Here is an 11,292-nt window from a genome sequence, read left to right as displayed (position 1 = left end):
CTGAATGAGTGTGGACGGTTAGTTCCACCAAGTGAGTTGTGGTTACAGTTGCCACTCTTTGGGGTGATTCGTGCTTCTGTAACAACAGAGGTCTGGAAACAAAATCACAGTTCTAACAGATTATTTTTCTCTCGCTTTCACTCACTCATGCTCTTGATAATCTCATGAGTTAATATTATTTTTCCCATTGCAGATAGGCAAGCTGAAACTTAGAGCAGTTATGCAACCTGACCAAGGTGGCGTCTCTAGTGTTCTTTCAATTATATATTCCATAGCCAAATAGTGTTTGGCACTGAGTTTTGGGCAGTGATTTTTTTCCATCACTTGTAAGCCTCCTCATGATAGACATGTTCATTATTTTTACTATGGGTTGGTGGTTTCACATGTATATGCTTATGTAAAAATACATCAAACTTACTCTAAATATGTGCAGTTTATACCACAATAAAGATGTTAAAGATAAAAGTAAAAAACAAAAAAAGAACTACCAAACAAACCAACAATAGAAAAAAAAATCTTGTCTGAATTAATTATTGCATTGAGATTGGAAAATGATAGTTTTCTAATTCTATCATTCCTTCTACATTTATTAGCTAAAATACTTACTAACAAGAGCTGCCTTCCATATACACACTGCTAAATTTCGTATCATTTTTGTCCCAGGAATTTTTTAACTCATATATTACAGTCCATTACTGATATTATCCTTTTTGATGCTCAAACTTTGATGTTTTAAATTTCACCTGATCCTATATTCAGTTCACCTATTTCCATTAGTCTTTGAATACTGTCTTACTTTTTGGCACAAATAGATGTTCCAGACTCACCTTGTATTTTACCTACACATTATGCTTTTTCCTCCTAAAATATATTCTGGAGCTTTCTCAAATCACTTTACTAAGCACCTCTTCATTTTTTGACAGATGCATAGCAAGTATTTCATCCTATGGATTGTTCATTAAATCTGTTCCTTTGCTGAACTTGAAGTTATTTCCAAGCAACTCTGCACACATGTCTTTTTATTCCTGTGTACTGGTAGAATAGATTCCTGAAAGCAAAATTGCTTAGTCAATAATATGCATTACTTAATTGTTGTTAGATGTTGCCAGATTCCCCCATATGTGTTGTACCATTTTGCATTTCTACTAACAATGCAAGAGAGTCATGTTTTCCCTCAGCTCCACAGTGTATACTGTCATACTTTTGGATTTTGCCAATTTCATAGGTAATAAATGATTTGTCAGTCCAGTTTTAATCAGCATTTTTATTTTTATAAAGGAGGAGGAGCATGATTTCATATGTTTAAAAATCATCTGCATTTCTCCTTTGGCAAACCATCTATTTATATATTTTGCTTATTATTCTCTTGGGTTATTGGTTTTTCTCATCTTAATTTCTGGGATTGGTTTACATAAGGAAGATTAGCCATTTGTCTGTAACATAAATTGCAAAGAAATTGTCCCCATTTATCATTTGTGTCTTTTCCTTTGATTACTGTTTTTTTCTTTTGTTTTGTAAAAGTTTTTGATTTTTATTTGTCAAATTTTCTATCTCCTTTGTATGGTCTCTGCATTTTGATCAAATTTATAGGTCAAAGGTTATAAAGAAATTAACTTAGATTTTCCTTTAGTTCTCTTATGGTCTCATTTCCCTCACTTATATATTTGGCCAATTTGGAGTTTTTCTTGGTTTGTCATGCGAGCTATATATTCATTTTTATCTTTTTCCAAATGGATAACTTCCTATCCTGACATTATTTATTACAAATTCCATCTTTACCCTACTTGAGATGTCATCTTCATCATATACTGAATTTTGGTATATTTTGAGATTTATCTAAGAACTTTCTATTCTCTTCCATTGGTCTATTTATTCATGTGCTAATGACATAATGCACTAATTAATGAGGATTTACAATATATTTTAATATCTATGTAAACTTGTGCTCTGTTACTACTCTCAAATTTTAGAGGATTTTTTTTCTGGCCTTACTTGCTTATTTAACTTTCCAAGTACACTTGAGATTAGTTTTTCTAACTTCAGAAAATGTCTTGGTATTTTCATTAAGATAGTATGAATTAGTGATTATAAAGTAACTTAGAGTTGAATTCTGATACTGGATCAGCTTTTCCAAGAATATGGTATATCTTTCTATTTATATACATCTTTTCACTTAGACACCCCCTTGGAGGGTTTTAAGTTTTAATCACCAAATTTTGCTTTGCACATTTTTATTAAGTTTATGTCAGGTATTTTGTCTCTTTTAGTTGCTATTGAGAATGAGAAAGAAAGTGTACAAGATTAACCTGGAATATCTTATTATAGCAGAAATAAAAATATTAATTATCAAAGATTTCTGAGGACATATAAAAAAGATATAGGACCCAATGGAAAGGCCTCCAGCTGTCCAAAGCTGAAGCAATTTGAGTAGCCAAAAGAATGATGATCAAAGTGGATTAAAACACAGTCAAACATGTTAAAATCCATAAGTTAATAATAAAGCTTAAACATAATGATTAGTGACTCTTTGAAGTTGCCAGATCTATCAAGCCTTTATGTCAATAATTGATGAGAACAGTAATAAAATATATAGCTTGCTTTCCCGTGTGAACACCATTTCAGGACAATTCATTGACAAGGGAAAGTCCTTTCTTTAAACAGGACAGTTACAAATGAAAAAGCAGGTCAGGTGTGATGACTCACACCTGTAATCCCCAGTACTTTGGGAGGCCGGGACAGGTGGATCACGAGGTCAGAAGATGGAGACGATCCTGGCTAACACAGTGAAACCCTGCCTCTACTAAAAATACAAAAATTAGCTGTGCATAGTGGCAAATGGCTGTAGTCCCAGCTACTTGGGAGGCTGAGGTGGGGGAATTGCTTGAACTCGGGAGGTGGAGATTGCAGTGAGCTGAGATCCTGCCACTACATTCCAGCCTGGGAGAGTGAGACTCAATCTCAAGAAAAAAAAAAAAAGAAAGAAAAGAAAAAGAAAAAACCATGCTAGAATTAGAATATCATCATTTTTGCAATCCCTAATGAAATAGTAGGCTTAGATAACCATCATGAGATGATGACTAAAACCATTAGATAAGAAGCTAATTAAGAACTTTATAACTGATGGATCAGTCTGACAATACCTGAACTCTCTGTCACATAATGTCTGAGACAGACAGACATGTCTCTCAATGTGATGCAACAGGAAGTATACAGAACCAACTATTGGTAAAATATTTAGTTACTACTTCACAGGAAATTTAGGGATAGAGCATGCCAAAAGGCCCTACGGCAAAATCCAGAACATGGGAATATACTAGCAGATGAATGATCCCATCTCTTCAACAAATAAATGACAAGAAAAAAAAGAAAGGGGAGCTTTAACAGATTAAAATAAACACAGGAGAAATATCAAGCAAATGCAACGAGTGGACCTTGTTTAGATCCTCGTTCAAATAAACCAACTGAAGAAAAAAAAACTATTTAAGCAATGACAGTCATTAGGTGATGTTAAGGAATTTGTTCAAGTGTGATGATGGTTGGGTATGGCTATAAAATATTCCAATGGTATGGGGAAAGAAATGAAGGAAGAGTGATTCTGAATGTTAAGTACATTCAGAGTGCATTCTACTATAACTCTCTACTTTTGTGGCTGCTGGAAATTTTCCATAATAACAAGTTTATAAAACAACAAATTAGAAAAAGTAACGCAGTGCTCTAACAAATAATTAATTGAATCATGTAGCTTTAGGGATACTAAGTTCTTGGGTTACAGAATGTTGATTTTGACTGTGGTCACCAAAGAATCACATGTGAATTCAGGTTATAGGGAATAAAGTCTCAGGGCATGCACAGGAAACCTGTCTTTGATAATGTAGTGGGTTGAATGGAGGTCCTTCAAAAGAGATGTCCTCCCAAACCCGTGAATGTGACATTTGGAAAATGCATCTTTGCAGTTGTAATTAAGGATCTGGAGATGAGATCATTGTCGATTAGATTGGGCCTAAATCCAAAAACAAATGCTATTACAAGAGAAGAGAAGGGAGAAAACAAAGAGGAAAAAGTAACATAAAGACAGAGGCAGAGATTAAAATTACACATCTGTAAGCCAAGGAAGGCCAAGGATTGCAGCAGTTCCCACAAACCAGGAAGGGGCACGGGATGGATTTTCCCACAGAATCTCCAGAAGGAGCCAACTTTTCCAATACCTTCACTTCAGACTTCTGGCCTTTAGAACTGTGAGAAAATAAACTGAGTGTTTCAAGCAGCCTAGTTTATAAAAAAAATGGTTATGGCAGCCTTAAGAAATAAATACAGGTGAGAAGAATGTAAAGGATGTACAGAAAGAGGCAGAGATGAGAGACAAGACAGACTCAAAGACAGATGAGAGAAGAGCTGCCTTCGGGCCTGGCAGCATCCCTTTTCTCATAGAATCAAGCAGGCTGTACTTAAATTCCATTATTTCTTGCAAGGATAGAAATCAAACTTTCTAATGGTGGATTTCTGGAATCCAGCCTTCTCACATTTTTGAAAACAGGTATAATATTGGCCTAGCTCTCTAGTCTTCTGGCAAGATAGACATTCTTCCTGATTCCTCAAATATCTCCTAGATAATATTGTTAAGTGAATTAATCTTCAATCAATTCTGCAAGCCCAAATCCATGGATTTTAAAACTAGGTTGTTAATACTAAAGTATATGAATATGTTTAGTGCCATTAGTGATTCTAATGTTAAAATTTTGATCAATTTGTAACCCAATTAACTTTACGTTGCCCTAAGACTTTATGTAGGCCACATCTTAAATCTAAACTATACCTTTGATCATTGGTGCGATCAAGAGAGTGTGGTTGAATGAGTACAGATGCATTTACTTTTTCTTTTTTCTTTTCTTTCTTTCTTTTTTTTTTTTTTTTTTTTCTTTGAGACATAGTCTTATTCTGTCGCCAGGTGCCAGACTGGAGTGCAATGGTGCGATCTCAGCTCACTGCAACCTCCACTTCCCGGGTTCAAGCAATTCTCCTGCCTCAGCCTCCCAAGTAGCTAGGACCACAGGCCCACACCACGATGCCCAGCTAATTTTTGTATTTTTTAGTAGAGACGGGGTTTCACCATTGTCTCGATCTCTTGACCTCGTGATCCGCCCGCCTCGGCCTCCCAAAGTGCTGGTATTACAGGCTTGAGCCATCGCATCTGGCCAGATGCATTTACTTTGAAGACAAAATAACTGTGGAGGACACGGTGGATCTGCCTACTCTGCATCATTCCAGGGTGCAATTTCCTCTCCTTCAGAATAATAAAACTAAAAGCTACATCTCCAGGCTTCCTTGCAGCTAGGGTTTAGATTCCGCCAATCAGATGCATTTATGGAAGATTTGGAAAGCAGAAATGAGATAAAAGACCAGGTTTTGGAATACTACCATTTTGGTTGGCAGCACTACCCTGGCAATAGGCTGCATTCTGAAGTAGATTTTAGCTACCAGCTTTATAGGGAGAGAGACTGGGTGGCAGCCTCCTTTTTCCTTTTTTAAAAAATGTATGTTTGACATATATAATGTGACTTCACTGCAGTGATATCAGCATGCTGATCCCCAGACTGCTGCTAGGGAGGTGCATTCCTGAGTTCCAGTGCTGCTTTCTACATCTTCCACCTTCCTGATTGAGCCAGAAGTAGCAGCTCCACTGGTGAGCCAGTTCAGCGGTGATTTCCTGAAAGTTATTCCTGAAGGCCCATTCTAGAGCTCACTTTTGCATTCATCCAGAGCTTTTATAAATGCCTGTTTTCCAGTTTAAATCTCTTTCATTTTAAATACCACAGAAGCTTCAGCTTTACCAACTTAAACACTGACTGGTATGACTCAAGGTTCAGGTCCTGACTCAGGTGTATAATACTCTTCTACTGAGAATAACAGGTGCTTATTACTGTCAGGCCCTACTATTGGGGAAAGGGCAGCTTTAAAAAGATTGCATTTGCCCTCTCATTTTATGTTTGAAAATGCTCCTGGAAGGGCATACAGGAAAGGTGAATAGGCTGGGCACAGTGGCTCACCCCTGTAATCCCAGCAATTTGGGAGGCCAAGGTGGGCAGATCATCTGAGGTTAGGAATCCAAGACCAGCCTTGCCAACAGGTGAAATCCCATCTCTACTAAAAATACAAAAATTAGCTGGGCGCAGTGGCAGGCGCCCGTAATCCCAGCCACTCAGGAAGCTGAGGCAGGAGAATCTCTTGAACCTGGGAGATGGAGGTTGCAGTAAGCCAAGATCACACCACTGTACTCCAGACAAGAGTGAAACTCCTTCTCAAAAAACAAACAAACAAAAAACAACCCAAAAGAAATGTGAACAGTAGTGACCTTTGTGTAATGAAATGATGGGGCTTTGTGTGCTTGTTTTAACAAATGTAATAGATGCTATAGGTTCACTGCTTATATCTTATTGGCACACCTGGGATCACCTGTGGTTTCAATAAATAGTTTCATAACATACCTACAGCTTCCTACCTCATGCTTCTAACGTGGGAATGTGCTTAGCTTGAATGTGGTAGGTCAGAACTGCTGGAAAGTTGATGTTCTAAGAGTGATGGTAAGTGGGTAGATAAAGACCTTTCATTCCCTGTCTTTCTGGAATGATTCTGAGACTTGATACCATCTCTGGGAGAGTCCTCAGTGAGATTCAGTCCGGTTGCCCACATGAGAAACTGACTCAGGAACACAGTCCTTATTGGCTTCCCTCCCTTTCCTGGCTTTCTTCCACCACTCCCTCGGGATCACTCCCACTTCCTAAGATCACATCCCAAATAAACAACTTGGGATCCCTCCCTTTTCTTCCCCCACTCCCTCAGGATCACTCCTACTTCCCAAGACCACATTCCAAATGAACAACTTGCGTCTCAAATTTTGCAGCAGGGTCAGCTTTGGGGGATTCAAATTAAGAAGCAATGAGCATGTATTACTCATAAGATTAGGTGGAAAAGTTATTTTAAAATCCTGTTGCAAGGGGTTGTCAATATGTCAAAATACCAAAAAAAAAGTTAAAGAGGATATTTATATTTGGTTTTTGATTTGGATGGAAGGTACAAATCTTTCTTTCTTATTATCATGAGATCAAATTTAAAGTATAAACATGGAGCTTTTTTGCACGTCCCTGAGTTCACTGAAAATTTTTTTATTCCTCCAAAATCTGTTGCAGTCATTCACAGCAGAGTCAGAAAAGAGGGCCCAAAGGTAAGGCAAAACAATAAAACCAAATGAACAAGCAAATAGCTATCTGACCTAAAAGAAATAAATATTTGGTTGTATACTTCAATAGTAATATTTTCCCATACCGAGAAGCTAAATGACTTTTGCAGTGCAGGAAAAAGAAGTGTGGAAGAGGGGAGGCTTTGTGTACAAGGCAGCATGTGAGAGGGCAAGAGGGCACTGAGGGCTGGAGTATCCCTCACCAGCAGGACCACAGGGGCAGGTGCAATCTAACACAGTACGCTGGTCTTATTGGCCACTTAGGACCACTGGGCTTCAGGAGTTAGCACTTGGCTCATCAATTGCCTCTTTGGGATTTAGCCTCAACTGAGCTCTGGAAGCTTGCCCAGCTCACCATCTGACCCATTCATGTGGGCAATATCTGTCATATATGCCAATATGCTTACATACTCCACCTTTCCAAACAAGATGAGGAGGTCAGGACCCCTTGGTGTGAAGGGTAAATACTGCCTTTGAGCAAAGTGCAACCCTATAAAACTGCCTTGAAATTGCCTACTGAGCAGGGAAAATGATGAAAGCATCCCCCCATTACATTATGACTGCTATTACTAATAATAATTGCTGCTTATTTCAGTCCTTATGATCTATGCTTTATATTTAATTTCACAGAAACCCTTTGAAGTAGGTATCTTCTTCCTTTCAGTTTACAGATGGGGAAATGGAGATGTGGACAGAGTAAGTAATGCAGGGATTGGACCATTAGTGAATGCAGAACTAGGCTTCTGACACCAATGTCTGACTGAACGTTTAACAAATATAGTATATATAGCACAAATTCTTACTACTGTTGTATTGCAAACACAAGAAATGGAAGAGACACATTCAAAATTTGGCAAAAAAAGTTAAAAATAGTTATCATGTTGTTGGATTAAGAACAATTAATCACCCCCCATTGTCCACGAAAATACGACATTATTTATCATTCTGGTGTTATTTTTACTCCTTCTGATATATAGCTAGAGCCTTGGGCTTTAAATCAGGAGCACTGGTTTTTCATTTTAATGTTATGGAAAGAATAGGCTTGGTTTGCACCATTTCTTACTTATGATATCACCAGTACCATTAGGATATGCTCATTCCTTGTTCCCATTACAAATTTTGTCACAATAATATGGTACAATACTAGGATTTTAATGGTTCATATATTCTGTGGAACGTGATGGTAATAAACTGTAATGATTTGACCTCAGCTTTTTAAGTGTGGATGCATTGTCTATTTCCAGCTCACCTAGATCTCACCTCTCCTCATGCTACATGAATGGGGATGAGCTAGAATGGACAGTCACTCAAAGCAGGAAATATTTACCAAGTGGAATAAAACTATTTACCAGCCTGTTAAAAGTGCATAGCTGCTCGTGTTCCATTTTGAAAAAAAACAAATCACCACTGCTCCTCAAGACAGAGAATACAAGGAGAATGCAGAACAGAAAAACACGAATCAGCTCTCATGACAGGGATTACAACAAGAACAGAAAGCAACACATTCATCATGCATTCTTGAGGCAATGGCTGAACTGAGAGCTGGAAGCACTGCAAATGCAACTTTCCTTGTCCTGCCATTGGCTGCATCTATCTGTTAACAAAGTGAAGATTATTAAAAGATGAATCAAAGGCAAATACAGTATCAAAGAACAGCCTCATTATTTATTTAAGACTCATACCATAATTCAGGTACAACCCAGAAATAGGATCATACTCTTTATAGAGGTAGCCAAGAAATATCCTGACTAAAAGGAATAGTTGGATCCTATGTTTCGTGGTTTGAGCTCCCTATCACTGGGCGTTCATCACAGACAAGACTCTTAAAGACAACAACTACAATTATTCTTGCTACAATTTTCCATGACAAATGAAGTGCTGTGTTCTTCTGGTAGCAATTTTGTGTCTGTCACTTTTCTACAAAATGGTGATATCAAGGTGAAAAAGCTCTACCCCAAGATGTTGTTGAAGTTCAGAAGAAAGTCTATGGGAAAGTAGAGGGTGCTGGCAGAGGAAAGTGAGTTGAATTATCTTGGAAGATTTAAAATGTTTTATTGATGAAACATGGTGGCTCACACCTGTAATCCCAACACTTTGGGCGACCAAGGTGAAAGGATTGCTTAAGGCCAGAAATTTGAGACCAGCCTAGGCAACATAATGAGACCCCTGTCTCTACTAAAATAAAAAAAATAAATTGACTGGGTGTGGTGGCACACACCTGTGGTCTCAGCTACTTATGAGGCTGAGGTGGGCGGATTGCTTGAGCCCAGGAGTTTGATGCAGCAGGGAGCCATGATCATGCCACTAGACTCCAGCCTGGGTGGCAGAGAGAGACTCTGTCTCTTAAATAAATAAATAAATAAATAATTGTTTTATTGTTTGACCATCATTTTGTAAATCCAGAAACTCAGTTTTCAAACCCCAGAATGAATCAAGGTCAATTGATTTAATCATGCATGCATAATTCATGGAGAAGTGTGTAAGTATGTATTACATACAAGGAGAATGCTAATTTATTAATGTATTAATTTATAAAGAGAGATGTTGCTACACACGGACTCCAGGTTTAATTAATGGGATAGCCTGATATTGCATCCATCCTTATAGCAGGGAAATTCTAGAGACTATATCGGGCAAGTCCACTGAGAAAGCCATGGCATTCTTTTCCCTTGTGAATTCTTAACTATTCCTCTTTTGTCTGTATTTCCATGCTTTGTTGATAACCATCTTGCTTCTCTTGATATAAGCCTTCTTTAGATTTACTACTGTGTACACTATAATAGATGGTCCCTGCTTCTTCTTACTTTATTATTTTTAGATCCAATGAAAATGCTGCATTTAAAATACATTTGCAAATGTGTAATCCATGGTTTCCGGTTGGTATTATATAAATTGTCCCAGAGATAGTCTGAAAAAAGTGGCTTACTGTAAAACAGTTTTCAGAAATGCTGCATACTACATGCCATTATTAATGATTCATAGTGTACTTCAGCATATTAAAGAATCTGAGAAACTTTATGCCATAAATATATTTATTAAGTTTGTCAACCTGGTGTTTCCTCAATTTTCCGTCCAGGCAAATCCTTCATCTTGTAGCATCTATTAATATCTTGTAGAAAACACTGATCTAATCACATGTGCTGTGTGCATCTTTGATCACTTAATTTCCAACCAGATTTCTAAAAATGATCTGGACTATTGATGTGTCTCCTAAAAATAGATCATTCTGAAATAATTTAGGAACCAACAGTGTTAATAAATCCATAAGCATTTTCCCAAACTCCAAATCCATATATACAACATCAGAATATTATTAATCACCATATCTTATTTCCTCTCTAAACATTTCTTTAGTTTGGTTCCCTTTCTTCATCCTGCAGCCACGCCTTTTTTGAGCTGTTTATTACTTTGCAAAATGACTCACTCCTTCATTTGACTCTCCTCAAATTTGTCTACATTACCAGAATAATCTTTTAAATTATTCTTTTTCCATTAACAAAGAACTTTAAAAGTAACATATGATCATTTTAGATAATTTGGAAAGTACAGAAATAGATACAGAAGACACTAAAAATAAGACATAATTCCACCATGTAAAGAAAACCATAGTTAATGTTTTATGAATTGTCTGTATGTTTCCTTTCATTGGGCTGGGCAAAGATTTTATAGAGAAGATCTCAAAAGCACAGGCAACCAAAAAGAAAATAAACAAATAAAATTTTATAAAACAGAAGTGTCTGCACAGCAAATGAAACAATCAACATATTGAAGAGACACCCTGCAGAATGGAAGAAAATATTTGCAAGCTAGTCATAGGACAAGGGATTGATATCCAGACTATACAAGAAACTCAAACAACTCAACAGCAAAAAAATTACAATTTTAAAGTAGGCAAAATAGTTGAATGAACATCTCTCAAAAGAAGACATATGAATGGCCAACAGGTATATGAAAAAATGCTCAACATCACTAATCATCAGACAAATATAAATCCAAACCACAATAAGATATCATGTCACCCCAGTCAGAATGGCTGCAGACAAAAGAACAAAAAATTA

This window comes from Sapajus apella, unplaced genomic scaffold, assembly GCF_009761245.1.
Source record: "Sapajus apella isolate SASKATOON/1434 unplaced genomic scaffold, GSC_monkey_1.0 scaffold32, whole genome shotgun sequence".
Lineage (NCBI taxonomy): Eukaryota > Metazoa > Chordata > Mammalia > Primates > Cebidae > Sapajus > Sapajus apella.
Note: the sequence above shows the minus strand (reverse complement) of the source record.